This window comes from Podarcis pityusensis (assembly GCF_964106645.2).
Source record: "Podarcis pityusensis genome assembly, chromosome: 6".
In the NCBI taxonomy this organism is placed as follows: Eukaryota; Metazoa; Chordata; class Lepidosauria; order Squamata; family Lacertidae; genus Podarcis; species Podarcis pityusensis.
Window position 1 is genome coordinate 81,634,836 of NC_138030.1, and position 17,903 is coordinate 81,652,738.

The 17,903-nt window shown below is 44.8% G+C and overlaps 1 long non-coding RNA gene across 8 annotated transcripts in view; it reads left to right on the forward strand.

Annotated features, from left to right (window-relative positions):
* The window catches only part of LOC308479831, a 54,729-nt gene that overhangs the window by 19,489 nt on the left and 17,337 nt on the right, over positions 1 to 17,903 (forward strand). For 5 of the 8 annotated variants that reach the window (XR_013987826.1, XR_013987827.1, XR_013987828.1 and 2 more), the window contains one exon: positions 10,598 to 12,088. This is a non-coding gene — a long non-coding RNA (uncharacterized lncRNA). Of the gene's footprint in view, positions 1 to 10,597; positions 12,089 to 15,164; positions 17,150 to 17,903 lie in introns of those variants that run through there. The other 3 variants (XR_013987830.1, XR_013987832.1, XR_013987831.1) reach the window with 3 other exon arrangements.

The window sequence follows — 17,903 nt, forward strand, 5'->3', positions numbered from 1 at the left end:
CAAAGTGATTCACAAACAGAGCACAAACACAATAATTAAAAAATTACGCATTGGCATGTTAAAAACATACAAACATCCAATTATTGGTGAAGCTCAAATGCCTCTCATCAAAACAACTACAGAGTTGGGGCCCATCAATGGATGCACATGAAAGCTAAGTCACAATGCAGAGTGCAAGCTGCTGTTTCCAGAGACCCTGGGAAATGACACCTCAGGCGACTCACATTAACAAATGTTTAACAAGCCATTCTCAAAGCACAAAGTAAGGACTGTGATTAGCCAGGGGTAGGCGCTAGAAAATAACTATCCTGATAAACAGGGGCAGTGTGAGCATATGCTGTCAGGACAATGGACCCTTTGCTGATCTTGAAGCCTAACATTGCTGATCTTGAAGCCTAACTTTACCACCTTCTGAAGCCATTTCTGGAGGTAGAAGCAAAGGACTGGCTGGTATTCACTGTAAAGGTAAAGATAAAGATAAAGGGACCCCTGACCATTAGGTCCAGTCGTGGCTGACTCTGGGGTTGCGGCGCTCATCTCGCTTTATTGGCCGAGGGAGCCGGCGTACAGCTTCCGGGTCATGTGGCCAGCATGACTAAGCCGCTTCTGGCGAACCAGAGCAGCGCACGGAAATGCCGTTTACCTTCCCTCCGAAGCGGTACCTATTTATCTACTTGCACTTTGACGTGCTTTTGAACTGCTAGGTGGGCAGGAGCCGGGACCGAGCAACAGGAGCTCACCCCATTGTGGGGATTCGAACCACCGACCTTCTGATCGGCAAGTCCTAGGCTCTGTGGTTTAACCCACAGCGCCACCCACATCCCATGGTATTCACTGTACTTGCTGCTTATATTCTCTCCCTCTCTCTCTCCCTCCCTCCCCCCCACCCTATTCCAGTCCAGTCCTGCTTCAACAAGCAACAGCTGGAAATTACCACTGACGCTCCAAATTGCAGTGAGGAATCCCCAGCCACTGCCAACTGAGCTGATGCTCTCCAAAAAGCAGGCAGCTTAGGACATGTTTCCATGCTTTCCTCATTATAAGGCTGTGTGTTGGTGAAAAGGCAACTGCCTTTTTACAGGAACAAATTAAGCCTTACAAGCCTCATAATTTCTAATTGCAAACATTTGTCTCGCTTTGTTTCCTTTGGGCACCCATCTCTTCCCCCGCTCCCCCAGTCTTCATTTTGGCACACAGACTGACTTTGAAAAGCAAACTAGAAGCACCTTTTGCTTTCAGCAGTTGGTGGGATGGGACAGGAGAGAGACTGGTTGTCAGAATGCCGTCTAGTAGTATAATGCACTGGAGAGCCACGTTACTGCCTTGTAAAACAGTGAAGCCTTCCTATTACTGGTTAATTAAAAGGCCAAAGTAAGGACACACTTTTATTACCTCTTTTAAAGATATGTTCACAATGCATGTTATCAGGGAAAACTTCAAAGGTGCATAGCGCTCCCTCCCCCCGCCACCTCCCACAGTATAAGCTTTTACTTGAAAACATGCTCAGAATCAATGGCAGGCTGTTGGCACCGAGCCTTCCTGAACTTGGGAATTAACCAAACTATTTTAATAAACATATGAAAAGTTGTGTTGCTTCTAAATAAAACTGAGCCTTTAAAATGCTACTAGGGTACTCAGAAATGTCCCAGTGAGTTCATTGAGACTTACTTCCAGTTAACTTGGTATAGTAGGGTGTGTGGAAGCTCCGGTCTGTGGGCCAAATATAGTCCTCCAGGCCCCTCTTCTTGGACCGCATAACTCTACCCAGTCCACACTGTTAGAGTTATTGCAAATCTGGACCATGTGCAGAGTAGAAATGAATTTGCTCTCCACCACGGGAATGAGTTACAAAACATTGAAGAACAGTCTTAAAATAGTTACAAATGAACATTGCAAGATACAAGGTAGCACATTGCTCTTAACCAAGCAAGCAATGTGTTCCCATCTATTTTAAGTCCTTAAAACAGTTCAATAACTTCCCTATGCAAGTATCTGGCTTGATCATCATCAAGCTTAGCTTCTTCTACTACTGCTACTGCTGGCTTTATCACTGAGAAAACAATTTGTTCTCAGGTTTCACTTTCCTGAAAAGAAATTGTGGCTTGGGTATCCAGCTATGAACCATCAATTAGCCTGAAGACTGAAATGGAAAATCTTCAACCTTTTCTGCCTCATTTGCCAGAGTGAAACCTCCTGCTTAATACAAACTTCTCTGCTTTACAAATGCAAACCTTTACACAAGTTATTCAACTTCAGTGTCTATAAACATTACATTTTATGCATATTAAATGTTATATATTTAATACACAAACCCTCACTGGCCCCACTATGCCTCCTGGGTATTTTTACTTAGAGTCTGATAATACTTGTTTGCTTGGATGGGTGGGGGATAGAGAGTGTGTGGAAACTAGTCTGTGATACAGATGCAATATTTACATCCCTTGTTCCAACCCCTTTTGCCTCTGGCTCCACTACCCTCTCCCGACAGGGCTGCTTTTTGTTCCGATCAGAAAGCTTCCCTACTTTGTAATATTTTCAAGCACAAAGAGAGGGTCATTTTATGTTTTGTGTAGGGAGGTGTGTAAATGCTTTGGATTCTTTAAAAGTTACACTGTTTCCATCTAGTGTTATGCAATGTGACTTTGATTGGTTTGCGAACACTATTTCTGCAAAACTATGAGTGCCATAGCAGGCATGGGATGTTTATTTATTTATTGTTTTCATGGGTGGATCACTGCAACATTCCCATATAACCCTCGGTGGCCAGTGGACCTGATTGCTTTGTGTGACTTAAAACACGGATGGGGAACCTTTTGCAAGCCAAGTGTCACATTTCCATCTAGGGAAATGGGGGGGGGGGCTATGCCAGCAGCAAAAGTGGGTGGAGCAATGAATGTAACTTTTACCTTTGTACAGTAGGCTAATTTCGCCACACACACATCCCTCTCTATCCTTCATCCAGACAAGCAAGAAGCATTATTAGAGCACAAGGATTCATTCTAACTAGGCAAAATCACTCATGGAAGATGCAGTGCAGAGCCAGTAAGTGCTGTGGCTGTCATGGGCGTAGCCAGGATTTTTGTAAGGGGGGACAGACTTTTGTTTCGGGAGCAGAACCTCCGATTTGTATTGATTTTTACTGATTTAGTGTCTGATGGGCAGGCCTGGAGAAACGTATCTGGCTCCCAGGCCTTAAGTTCCTCACCTTTGCTAGAGAGAGAGAGAGAGAGACCCCGCAACACACACCCTTTTTGTCTTCCTTTGAGGCATCTGAGCATCTGAGAGACTTAACTTCTTCCAGAACCTCCTGCCTTGTATATGGAAAGTCTTGTATTATTAACAGAGTGAATTGAGACAGGTCTGGCTCTAACTTCCCAAATACAGTGACATCCTTTCTATATAAGGCCAAGAGCTTAACCCTTTCAGCTACAAGCCTCAGCACCACACATGTCTTCCACAATTTCAGTTGCCTGTTCTGCTTCTGTTCCAGAAGAATGCAATCCAAACAAGAACTGGAGAAAGTTCATTAAGAACCAAACATTTGTATGCGTCTGCCTAAACAAAAATTAACATTCCCTCAAAGCTTGTTCTTCTTCTGACAGCTAATACTGATTATTAATGAGGCTGACATTTGCATTTCACAATGAAATTCTCTGCTGCAGAATTGACTGGATAATTAGTGTGATTTGGAGCTGATCCAGTGCTATGGATGTCCTGCATGGGAGGTACATGAAAACCGTGTACAGAGAGAGACATGCAGGGCCAGCCCCAGAGCTTTTGCTGCCTGAGGTCAAGTACGAGATGGTGTCCCTCTCCCACATTTCATGTTCAGAGGCCAACCAGACCAGAAGCTGAATCAACACTGTGGATGGGATAGCATCCTCTGCTGCACATGAAGTCAGCATGCTAGTTTAGAGGATGCACCTTGGCTGGGGGTGAATTAGGAATGGCTAGAGGACTTCAGCTGGTGTGAAGCTGGTTTGAGATACAATGCATGAAACAGTAGTATCGTATAACAACGTACAGGATGCATATGCATTTTGGATAACATTGTGTGAACAAAAATTAAAAACCCAGCACTATAAACCCAGTGAGTTTACCATAAGTGGGAGTGCGAACATAGCCATGTAGTCCAACGCCACATTGTTGTCCAGAGTGCAAAACATTGCAGTGCTAAACCTTACTAACTACTTTGCAATAGAACTGATTGATTTTCAGATTTCATCGGGGTTGGCAGCCACTCATTGATTGTGAATTGGATGCGGGAAAGAAGAGAGAGAAAAAAAGAATGCACTGTCAGGGCTTTTACTGTGCAACGTCTGGATGTTTTTAATGATTTTTTAATGTTCTGTTGACAGGCATACGAAAAGCAGTGCAAAATGCAGAGATGATAAGACATCCCTGCAGGATTTACATAAGGGGGGGAGAGAGATCATTTTCTATAGCACAGAACACAATGTAAGCACAACAGCAAAATTCAGCAGAATTATTTTTGCAAAACACAGGCGTGTTTCTTGTGTTTGGTTTCTAAGATGTTGTCGTAAATCAAAGTTCAGGAGAAGCTTTTCTTTTTAATTCAGGCACAAATGTGAAGGAAGGTGTTGCCGTTACAAGCGTGTGGGTTTCCAAAATAACAGGATTCCTGTTTGCCTAGCCCAGGAATCCCACAGTTTGTCTGTGTGCAGCTGGTTCAGCACTCCTTGTGGCTTGAACAAATGGAGCACTGCTGCTGTGAAGGAACACAGAGCACATTCAGACACAGGACTTCCCTGTGGAAAAGACTACAGCTTAGTGGCAGAGGAACTGCTTTGCATGCAAAAAGTCCCAGGTTCAATCCTCAAGCAGGGCTGGGAGCTGCCCCATCCTAGAAACTCCTGCTGGTCAGTGTAGACAATACTAAACTAGACTGAGCAATGGTCCTGTGAGCAGCAGTGGCCCAGGAGCAGAATTCTGAGGGGGCACAACCTGGTGCCCCCGCAACAGGCTCCCTTGCCGAGGCTGCGTGGCTGCCACCTTTTGGAGCTGTGGGGAGGTGATCCGCACCCAGGCAAGGCTTTTGGGACTGCAGTGCCACCTCCTCCTCACAGCTGGTGAAAGGACGCCTGTCCCTCCTGCCAACCAGAGCATGGACTTTCCAGTCCTTTCCCGGCGCCTCCCTACCAGCATGTGTCCATGTTGTGGCTCTGGCGCAGCTGGGAAGCTGTCAAGCCTGCCAAGGTGCGCCAGCTGCCGATCCCACCGGGAGCTCACTGAGCTGAGAGGGTGAACACGGCAACCAGCAGGCAATCTCTGTGAGGAGTTGTTGCCTCCCATGCGATGCCCACAAGGAGGTTAGGGAGCAAAATCCTTGCCTTGATCTGGGCACTGCCGACACTGCTATGCCACTGGTGGGCAAGGGTGGAAAGGGGAGGTGAAAGTGTATGAATGCAACTTCACTTCTCCAACAGCAGGTGACAGCACCTTGGCAGAAGTTGTGACCATAAACCTTTGACCAGCATTTGCTATCGCAGCCAGAATACTGAATTGTGACCTTGTGTCCTATTGCAAGTAAAATTCCCCATTCAAAGCATCTTCTGGATTTTGCAGGGACAGCAGCCAATTGCCATTTTTCATTTGCTGCTCAAGCTACCCTGGTGTGCAGCATGCATGCAATATATTGGGGGATATCTTTGAAGAAAGGCCATAGCTTAGTGGCCCTTCCAGCTTTGATTTCCCAGCATCTCCTGGTAGGGAGAAAGCCTCCTGTCTGAAACCCCAGAGAACTGCTGCCAGAGTGTGGGCTCTCCATTTCCATGGCTGATGCGTATCAGCTTGGGATGTTCTAAAACTCATTGTGATTACAGCAAACTGTTCACCAGTCTCAATTGCGCCAGTCTGGGTTGAAACGTCAAGGTGGTCCTAGTCCTTACTTGTACACCTCAGTTTTCTGCTTTGGCTGTCTTCCTCCATATCTGCTTACCTCCTCCCTCCTCTTCATTCAACCTGCTGCCCTTGATTCCTGAAGGGGCATTGCTAATTATACAGTAATATTCAATTAGAAATATGATTGCCATGTTCAATTAGGCATGCTGGTTTACCGGCTATTGTTTGCATATTTTTTTTAAAGCACATGAAGGAACATTGCCTTGGTTTAACAGTGTCACAGAGTGAATTTATTAATTGACGGCCACTTGAAATGCCATCGATTGTTGGTTAGACCGCTACTCGGTTTTCCTCCAATAACTCCATCCTCTTGCTGTCTTTGGACTATTAAACCATGCGGCCATTGCTATCACAACACAACATGGCAATAGGGGGTGGAAGGGAAACCAGTTGTAGGAGAAACTTTCTGTAGATGGCAGCAGCACTTAAGAACAACACTTTCTACACTCCTTCAGCCATATTGGATTGGCTCCAAAGCCACATCATCAAAGACAATAATTATCATTGCAGTCACAGCCTGCTAGAGCCTAATGTTAAAGAAGGCTACTGTGAATCATTTTTATTCTGATGTACTATATTCTATTTTATTTTATTTTGAGCTGTCTAGGGAACTTCCAGATGAAAAGGCAAAATAGAAAACTGTCTATCCTCACCAGGGGCCGCTGATTTCAATGGATCTACTTGGAATATGGCTTATACCGCCACTGTTGCTATTCTTAAAGGAGGAAACGGTCCCGTGCATTTAATGCATGGCATACTTTCTCCCTGAGAAGTTAAGCGTAAGGATTTGTGGCAACCGCGGTCTTTGAGGATTCTAACACAGACAGCCCAGTTGAAATAATTTATGCAGAAGCCAGTTTTATTGATTTCAAGCCTCCATGTATAGACACTTAGAAATGTAGCCAGGATGGAAACATTCTTTCAAATGTCTGTCACAGCAGAACCTCTTTAACGCTTGCTCTTTCCGCACTGTAATGTTGTTAAAGAAATTGCCTGGAAGAACTGGATCATTAGAACCAAATCCAACAAACGATGCTGTATATAAAAACGCAACAAGGAGTTTTTTAAACTTTTCAAGTGGCAGAAGTAACTGTTGGATCTCACTCTGGAGCACTGACATGATGCAGGTTTTATATCCTCCTGTTGAAAGATGGTCACGATTAAAAACCACCAAGTTTATTTGCAGCATCCATCTCTGTTTCTGTAACGTTAACTTTAGTCTTTTCAAGCATTCAGGTTGTGAGGAATAACTGGAACAATGTGTGTGTTGGTGAGGGGGAAGTATGAAAATTTATTTTGCCCCCTTCACTCTTAATCATGTTCAGAGGTGAGTGAGCGTTGTTGCTTATATAGCCAAAACAGCAAATCTCACGCATGGGAAGGAAGTATCAACAGGCTTGTGGAAACCCCAAAGTTTGGAAAAGTTTTGTTTTTTTTAATATTTGAAAGGGGGAGGAATCCCCAAACAGCCCAATGCTGACTGAGCAGTCAAGGAATTCTAGCTGACTGTTGCAGGGCAGGGTCAGAATATGCAAGAAGAGGCATGGTTGAAGAAGAGCACTCCAGACGGGGACATTTTCCTATAGGTTCTACTTGTAGAATTAGCTTATTAGCAGGAAAATGAAATCCTAGTTGCTCAGCTAGCAAGTTGAGGTTGTGTTCAGGTACTTACTATGAACTAATATTAGACGGGTGCCATATCTCTTGCCTTTTCAGCACTTACTGAAGCCCTCCTCCAGTAGAGCTGTCTTCCAGGCTGTATCTGTACTGGAACTTTCACTTAATTATTTTATCCAGTGCTTTCCTTCTAGGGAAAAATGGTGCTGGTGCTCACCATGAGGTTGTTACGGTAAGTGCCACACTTTTAACCAGTGCTTTTCTTCTAGAACTGCCTCTTCCCATCATGATAAACTGTCCCTTTATCATATGAAGCCCTTCTTCGTGTGCCTCTTCCACGTGAGGTCCAGAGGGTGGCAACATGAGACAGGGCCTTTTCTGTAATGGCTCCCTGTTTGTGGAATGCTTTCCCCATGGAGGTTCGCCTGACCCTTCATTACATATTTTCAGGTGCCGGGTGAAAACAGTCCTCTTCAACCAGGCCTTTGGCTGATTAATATCTTACAGCCTTTTAAATGTATCAGTGGGAAGGCGGGTTATTGTTTTGGTTTAATTATTTACTTGTGTTTTATCTTGGATTTTATTCTGTGAACTGCCCTTAGATCTTGGGATGGTATATAAATTTAATAAATAAAATTGGGGGGGGGAGGTGCCACTACTGCATACCCTTGAGAACCCCCACAAAAAAACCCACTGTTTTAATCTATCATTTGTGGAAAGGTGGGGTATAAATTTTAACAACAGCAACATTAACTAAATGACATAGTATTGCTATATTATCCACATTTTATTTATGTTCCACCTTTCTGTTATATCTTAGGCCAGCATACATGGTTATCTCCCCCATTACCTTCATTTTATACTAACAGCAAGTCTGTGAGGTAGGTTAGACTGGGAGATAGCAGTAGCATAACTGGAGGGGGCAGCAATAAAAATACAATGAAAACCAGCAATACAATTAAAAATACAATCAAAAATCACACTGTATCTAGCGCAGCAGATTTACAGTGGTTACAATGGGTAGAAAAATAATTACATGGTCCCTCAAGACCCTCAGCAGTGTTCATGTGGTCCATGGGTCGGGAAAATGTTGGGACCTACTGGTCTATAGTGACCAGCAGTGACTCTCCAGGGCATGGGTAGCCAAACTAAGGCCCGGGGGCCGGATCCGGCCCAATCGCCTTCTAAATCTGGCCCGCGGATGTGTTTTTACATGAGTAGAATGTGTCCTTTTATTTAAAATGCATCTCTGGGTTATTTGTGGGTCTGCCTGGTGTTTTTACATGAGTAGAATGTGTGCTTTTATTTAAAATGCATCTCTGGGTTATTTGTGGGGCATAGGAATTAGTTCATTCCCCCCCCCCAAAAAAAAATATAGTCTGGCCCCCCACAAGGTTTGAGGGACAGTGGACCGGCCCCCTGCTGAAAAAGTTTGTTGACCCCTGCTCCAGGGTTTCAGACAGGGACTCTTCCCCAGCCCTACCTGGAGATGCCAGGGACAGAACTTGAGAGCTTTTGCATGGAAAGCAGATGCGCTGCCACTGAGCCATGGGCTCTCTCCCTTCTTTAATTTGTAAAACACCTAGTTGTAGGTGCTATATAAATAGAAAGAGCAGAGCAGCAGATGTGGCTAAGAGAGAACGCACTCATTTTGCAACTGACAAAATGCCTTGCCACCTCATAGACAGCAGAGATAAGTTACTTTCTCCATCGACTTAGCCAAGACCTGACGAAGAAAATGACCGCGGTTTGACACTGCCAATTTTTGTAAGTGGTTCCTTAGGAATTGTGTCTTCTATGAGCTTCTCTTAGCTTTCATTTCTTGAAATGAGTCAGGAAACATTAAGGTTGGAGATACATCTCTCCAACTTAAAAAAATAAACGTATAATCTCTTTTCAAACTCCATTGTGGCCACTTTCAAACGGGGGGGGGGGGGGATATCATTAAACCACTATCCTTTCATCCCTGTTGCCGCAATTAACTGTGAGCTGTCAGTAGGCAAAGCACTTTTCCTGTGGCTAAGAGAGGATTCAAATTTCATATTTAAAAATCTCCTCTAATGAAGGAAGCAGAACAGTAAGAGGATTATCTCTTTCAGATCTAATACAGAAAGGCTGGAGGGCACTTGATTTGTTTTTCCAAAGGCCGTCAACCTCCAATGGCTCGATGCATTATTTTGACCTATTATTTATGGCGGCACTTTTAGCCCAAGACTGGATTCTGTACACATTTAATGAACTGGGGTCAGAGAGGGAGGGACACTTTCCTCATAACCCCTACTCTCTACCCTTTAAGAGCAGAGATCTTCTGGAATATTTTGATTCCAATAACTAATTTGCTGCACATTCAAAAGAAGAATGTTAGGAATTCTGAGTGGGAGAATGCTTTTATACTCATGCCATACTTTTGGGTTTCCCACAGGCACCTAGTCAGTCACTGTGGGTACAGGATGCTGGACTAGATGAGTCATTGACCGGATCCAGCAGGGCTCTTCATTTCTTCTTAAGAGTTAAGAAAAGAGGCACGGCTAGCTTTATATGTCCATCTCTTCCCACAGTTCCAAAGACAAGTGATGTAAATGCAGGGAGCAGGACTGTCCTGAGACATTTTGTTGCCTTAAGCAAAGAACAAGATGGTATACACACACACACACACACACACACACACACACACCAATTTTCACACACAGAAGCTCAACAGAATCTTCGACTGCACCTGTAGGCAACAGACTAGCTTATGGGGCACAGGGCAGGCCACAGTGACCTCCAATATCTAGTCAACGCTCTGCTGCTGAGCATGATCTGCCGCCTAAGGCCTCTCTCTATGTTTCAAGGTAGGGTTGGCACCTGCAAGGAGATATGTGCAGTTTGTATCTGCCATGCAGGAGCCACCCATCTCGCCCTTGGGATGAGATCTGGATTGAAGGACAGGGAGCCCTATATGGTTGTCCTCTTGAGTCATGGTGTTCCTCAGTGAAGCTAGTCCAAGCAGATGAGAGAAAACACCCTTCCTTAACCAGATGTTAGCCTCACTCAACGATCTTTGTTTCCTTTCCAGATCTTGATGCACTTGAACATCAGGAACGCTGCATGAACACTGAAGGACTTGGCCAAGGTGTGCCTTGGGGTGGAGGAGTTACAGCTAGACTTCTCACTGTGGACAGTCATGAGGGAAACAGGTGGCCAAGGATGGGCAGTCCAAGATTAGCTCAGCCTATGCCAGGCTAACAGGTTGTTCACCCTGAAGAGCCACACCGGAGTCAGCGGCATTACAGAACCAGGGCATGGAGGCTGTGGGCTGCCCATATGACAAGACCCCACACCCGGCCTCACAGACGTGGTCTAAAGGAAAGCAGAGCGATACATTTGACACCAGCTTGGCTGCCGGAGTTGCCAAAAGGATGCAAATAAGGTGCCATCCAACCATCTTAGGGACTCTCACTCTATAGGACTACCAGTTTAAATATAAAGCTTCTGGGGAGCTATCTTGGAGTTTTCTATTGGCGGGGTCTTTAACCCTTTGTAAACACAATGTTATCTTAATAGGAGCAGCATGTACATGATACTGCAAGAAATGAAGTTGGCTGTCGTTTCTTTGACAAACGATGCAAGAAAATGAATAAACAACACTGATGCATCTTGGTTCAATCCAGTGTTGACAGCCGACATGCATAACCAGTTGCGATGACATGCACGGTGTCAAGTTATTGTTGCTGAGTTTCTAGGGCAGTTCACAGTTCCAAGAGGACATCCTGCCCTTCTTTATTTGGTTGCTGAACAAGACGAAGGATGACAATTCTGGAAACTCAAAGCGAAGATTTTCGCAGGGAACTGCTGTTTCCTTAATGGTCTGGGTAATTATTATTCAACCTTCTCTCTCAAGGTATCTGGAGAGATCAGAGCTGCTGATGCCAGAGGCAGCTAAGGATAATACTTCTCAGCGCTGGCCCTTCCGCAAGGATATGTCTATGGAAATAATCCACCTTCCCTTCAGTGGGATTGTTTGCCATTAAATATACATGCAAGGCCTTGCCTCCTCCTTGATTAGACAAGGCAATTTAACATTATGTTTTTCATTGCAGAGACGCAAGCGTCAGCATCTCATCTGGCCCCGCAGTGCGATCAAACAACTGATGTAAAAATAAAAAATAAAAATCAAGGACCTTGTCCAGGTATTTGAGCCGTACCTCTCTTCTGTAGAGTTTTCATTTGCTCTTTGAAAAGAGCACCCTGACATCTCTCTCGTTTGAAAAGCCACATGAAATATTCCCTCTTTCTCCCCCACCCCCTCCCCACACATTGTGCTTACATTGGATCAGCAAGAGTTGCAAGCACAGAGTGCCACACCAGCATTTGCAAGGATTTGCTGCAGGCTTCTCATCCGTTTCCAGTGACTTAAGCATTTCTTCACTTCTAGGGTGGTGAGCCCATCGTTTTTAAAATGGCAGATCTCAGGAAGTGAGCAGGAAACCAGAACAAACCAGAACAATGCTGATTGCCAGAATCATCGCTAAATGAACATAGAGGAAAGCAGGATGAAACCCACAAGGTCAGCGAGGTTTAGGGGTACAGTGGTACCTTGGGTTAAGAACTTAATTCATTCTGGAGGTCTGTTCTTAACCTGCCGCTGCACGATTTCTGTTCTTATCCTGAAGCAAAAGTTCTTAACCCGAGGTAATATTTCTGGGTTAGCGGAGTCTGTAACCTGAAGCGTATGTAACCTGAAGCATATGTAACCCGAGGTAGCACTGTTTATGTCAAAAACAAAGTATAGGCCGAAGACAGTGAAATTTTCAGGCTGCAAAGGACAACAGAGCAAGATGCCCTTTGGCATCACCACCCCAATTCTTGGCATCACTGTCACCCTTCCAGTGTTGCTCCACTGGAGCAGCCATACATATGAAAGGGATCTAGGGGGTCTTTGTAGACCACCAGCTTAACACGGGTCAACAGTGTGCTGCAGTAGCAAAAAAAGAAGAAGCTAATGCTATTCTTGGCTGCATTAACAGAGGTATAGTGTCCCTACCAAGGGAAGTAATAGTACCACTCTATACTGTCTTGGTCAGACCATACCTGGAATATTGTGTCCTGTTTGGGGCACCACAATTTAAGAAGGATATTGACAAGATGGAACAGGTGAAGTGGAGGGCAACCAAGATGATCAAGCGAACCAAGCCTTAAAAGGAATGGTTGAGGGAGCTGTGTATGTTTAGCCTGGAAATGAGGAGATGAAGAGGAGATATAATAGCCAGCAGGACCTGTTGAATTGCTTTTGGTTTTCATCTCCATGACATACTGGCTTCTGAAATTTATCCGCTGTCACCTTTTGTTTTTTAACGTTTTAATCATATGAAAATAAGATGTTATGAGCATTATTCTAATGGAAAGGTAAGTTATAAATATTTTTTATCATCTAACATTTGATAACTGGATTTTGAAAGTTGCATTTTATGAGCAGCAGCACAACTGAGTCAATTGCCTTGGAATAAGAAAGTTTCAGTTTTACCATAGCTATGTTCAGGGTCTCCAACAATGAGCTGCAAAATCTGAATTAAAAAAACATAGTGAGAGAGAGACATAGACAACATGTTGTAGCTGGTGTTAGCTAATGGGGAACTAGACCCTTGATATGCAGTGATAAATGCCATTGCGGTTCTGAAAACTATCTGTCAGACTTGAGCTCCTTCCCTTAAGAAAAACATTTATGCTCCTTAGGTTTCAGCAAGTGCCCTCTGCTGTTTTAGTTTGGTGCTATCAGCATGTTACTCTTTCTTCGACATTAGTGCATCTGTGGCAAGAGTGTCATAGCAGAGGATACCCTCCAAAGTGATCTAATCCTAAACTCCAAAGGTGCTTGGTGCAAATTTCTGTCTCATTTATGCAAGGGATCCAAGCCACTGTTCTGCAAGGTGGAGAGACATGCTGCTATTCGCATGCAAATTGGATTGGATGGGAACTTCTGGGCTGGCAGAAGATTTTTTTTTTAAGGCCAGCATTGCCAAGAAGTGCATTTGTAGGGGAGCAGCTGGGTAAGCATTGTGGTAGTACATGGTGAAGGGGGGGAATGTTGCTTCAGTGATAGACGTTATGCTTTCCATACAGAAGGTCCCAGGTTCAAACTGCAGCATGTATGGTTTAAAAGATCAGGTAGCATATGATGGGAAAGGTATCTTTCTGAGACCCCTGGAGAAATGCTACCAATGACCCTATTCCAGATGGAAAAAATCTTCTAACCTGGCAGGAGGCTGCTTCCTGTAATCCTATGACAGGAGTGGGGAACCTTTGTCACTGAACTACAACTTCCAAGGGTGATGGGTGCTGTGGTTCAGCAATCTCTGGAGACCAAAGGTTCCCCCCACCTTCCCTGTGGAGTACTTGGCCCCTGAAGACACTGGTGGTGGGAGAGGACAAAGTTAATTTAAACTTGCTAGTGTTGGGTGCAGAAAGTTGGGTGTTTCATCACTCGGCATGATGAAAAAGCTGCTAGCCAGCCGTGGCCCCTCTCAGCCACATAGTTGACATAGTACAACCAACAAGAAAAGACTCTCAGCTGTAAAAAGTTGTGGAAAGCATTTGGGGAAATGCAATATATTCCTCCACCAGAATTGCTCCCCTGTGAAAAGACATCTAGATCCTGCATGATTAGCCACTGCATCTATTGATTGATTTCTGTACACTTAGCATGTGAAAATACACATTTTGCCACCTGCGGCCTCGCTTACTGGAGTCGTGGCCCCAGCAAGGGTGGGCAGAGTTCCGTGGGGGCATTGCCCATTGGGATATCACCACCCAAAGTGGCGGTCCTATTCAGGCATTTATACATAAGAGTAAAAGCAACATGGAACCAAGGAAAGGAGCCATGCTGAGTAGTCCATTCATTGAGTAGATCCCTGCCCTCTGTGTCTGCATGTACAGCAGAAATGTCTGCATGAAGGACTCGTATATGGAAATTCCCTATTCCTACAGACACTTGCCCTGTACGCATAGAGAACAGAAGGCATTCCTCATTTGGGAGGCGGGGCTACTTGGCAGAGCCCATAACATGTTGTTTCACTCATAAACCCAATACCTGAATAAGACTAGTGCAATATTAGACATGTGTACTCAGAAGCAAGCCCTTCTGACTTCAGCAGGCCTTACTCCCAAGTATGCTTATACAGGATTTCAGCCTAAGAGTGGCTTCACATGGCCATAGGATGGTTAAGAAAAGAGGGTATTTTGCATCCTGAACGTGATCAAAACCATATTATAAAGGAGACAGGGATATGTATAGGCTGTTTAGAAAGAATATTAGAATGAAAAGGTGATAATCCTATTTAACAGTTGTGGGGTTGTTTTTTCTAAGATGAAAACTTCAATTAACAGGGAAAGCTAAATTATACAGGGGCATGGGGAAATGTTAATTTAAAAAAAAACACCACACATGTAAAATGAGCTTGTCATTTCCTGCAGGGAATGAGGGTGGGGGGGACCAGACAAAAATAAGTGAAGTTTGATCTGTTTTGCTGTACTGTTTCATCTGAAAAACACAGACTGAAATCTTGCTGACAGATTCAGGGCACACCTTCCAGCAGTTAAAAGTGGTGAGTACTCCACAATGATGCTTCCCATTTTCTTCCATGCAGTTAACGACTTGCATGACCTCTCTGTCTACACCTCCTGGAAAAGGATTCCAGGACACCTTGCAAACCAAACCAACGTGCCCTTTTCCCAGTCCCACCTCTGCTGAGCGGCACGGCAACTCAAACTTTCCTCGATCTCTTTTTTTATTGCCTCTTAATTTGTTTCCCAGCCTCTAATCCTGCTTTACCTGTTTTCCCTCTGTTAAAAAAAAAAACTTAATGCTACCCTGCCTGCGACACAGCAACAACTATTTGCTTTGCCTTTTTCACTCTTTCAATCCTGCAAATAAGTGAGACGGAAACCTTCATTAAAATGCAAGTGTACACCTGATAACGACTCCAGTCGCCAGCTAATTTAACCCTGTAACCTTAGAAGAGCAGGTGGAAGCAATCTGGACAATGACAAAGATGGTGGCTTATAGGTTATACCCAGTGCTATTTTTCTGGAAGAAAAGGTGCCGGAACTCACCATGCAAGCCTCCCTTGTTCTCTTGTAATGGCAATGGTGCCCACCTGAGAGATGCTGGAACTGGAAAAAGAAGCCCTGGTTATACCTCCCTATCCTAAAGTAGTGATTCCCAACTTCTGTGTTGTGAGAAAACTGTTCATGTGCTTTGAGAAATGCGTTCGTTAAATCACTGCCTATCAAAGCAAGTGTGGTGTAGTGGTTAGCAGAGGAAGTTCATCCATTAAGGCAAATGGGGCACTGGCCCACCAACCTCAGCCTGTGCTCAGCAAGCCCCCACCTGCCTGCCTTCTTCCTTACAAAAACTTGGAGATGTGTGTGGCTGCACTTACTGCTGGTCTCCCTGCCTTCCGCCCCGGCCCTACCAGTCCTAATGGGCATCAGCCACCACTGGAGGTTAGAACAAGAATGATGTATCTCCAGGCTTCTCCATTCAGCCCTTGGTATTCTCCCTGGGCAATATCCACTCTTCCTTGGCCCTGGTCTGAACCCTCCTCAAGTGCTGAAATTGTCCTTTTACTCTTTTTACTGCCTGGATAGTTCAGTTGGTTAGAGCATGGTGCTGATAGCACTAAGGTTGCAGGTTCAATCCCCTCATGGAACAGCTGTATATCTCTGCATCACAGGCGGTTGGACTAGATGATCAACTCCTTGCATAACAATAAAAATCCTTGCCTATAATGCTGGTGGTTGAAAATATCACAGGGAATCTTGCTGTCGGCCAGCTAAATCTGTGGAAAGAGCCCAACGCTTTCCACTCTCATTCCCTTTACAAAGACCTAAACTTGTGGGGGCAGGGGAACCTTGATATTCAACGAAGCAGATGAGGAGGCAAATCATATGATGAAATCTTGAGACACTGGGTATGTCTGTCCTATGGAACAGATGATTAAAGGGCAATATATGTTGACCATTTTCAGATACTTAATAAGGTAACAGTAGAGGAGGGAAAATAATTGTTCTCTCTGTACAGCAATAATTTTTTTTAAAGCGTTTTAACTGACTGAAAAGTTAACACAGGGATCCACCTCTGTGTTCTGGGAGTGCTGGAAATAACAGGCTTTATGCTTAAAGAGGCCCACCCAGACTGGAAAGTTTAATGTCTTGGACACATTGCATTCATCCAGCCAAACTGCTCAGTACTTCATGGAATGGATCTGCCAGAGGGCTGATTTAGACACTTAAAAGGTAAAGGTAAAGGTACCCCTGCCCGTACAGGCCAGTCTTGACAGACTCTAGGGTTGTGCGCTCATCTCACTCTAGAGGCCGGGAGCCAGCGCTGTCCGCAGACACTTGCGGGTCACGTGGCCAGCGTGACAAGCTGCATCTGGCGATCCAGCACAGCACACAGAACGCCGTTTACCTTCCCCCTAGTAAGCGGTCCCTATTTATCTACTTGCACCCGAGGGTGCTTTCGAACTGCTAGGTTGGCAGGCGCTGGGACCGAGCAACGGGAGCACACCCCACCGCGGGGATTCGAACCGCCGACCATGTGATCGGCAAGTCCTAGGCGCTGAGGTTTTACCCACAGTGCCACCCGCGTCCCTTTTTTAAGACACTTACCCAGTCCAATAATATTCTCAACATTGTGGATGGATACAGTCGTGGCATCAGCACTTGAGATCCTTGGGCAGAATCAGCGGCCCAGATCCACTACCCTGACAGGGCCCACAGCCAATGCCTTCCCTAGCTTTTTTAGTGCTTGGCAGCTGGCTCTAGCCACCATTTTTATTTCCACAACCAGCACTGAACCACTGATATATTGTTGCTGTTTAGTCGTTTAGTCATGTCCAACTCTTCGTGACCCCATGGACCAGAGCACGCCAGGCACTTCTGTCTTCCACTGCCTCCTGCAGTTTGGTCAAACTCATGCTGGTAGCTTCAAGAACACTGTCCAACCATCTCGTCCTCTGTCGTCCCCTTCTCCTTGTGCCCTCAATCTTTCCCAACATCAGGGTCTTTTCCAGGGATTCTTCTCTTCTCATGAGGTGGCCAAAGTATTGGAGCCTCAGCTTCAGGATCTGTCCTAGTGAACTATTCATGTACTGCATTTGCTATTGTTTAAGATAAAACCTATTTGGGGAAAAAACTACTTTTGCCATTCTTATGAACATTTATTGTTTGTTTACAGCCTTGGTGATATAATATTGCGCCGATTGCAGTAGTCACTGTATCACCACTCTCTTCATTGTTTTAACATGTAAACCTGCCAGGGTCCACTGACAAAGAAAACTTTCCCCAAGGCCCTTGAGTCCTCTTTGTGGAATAACCAGCCT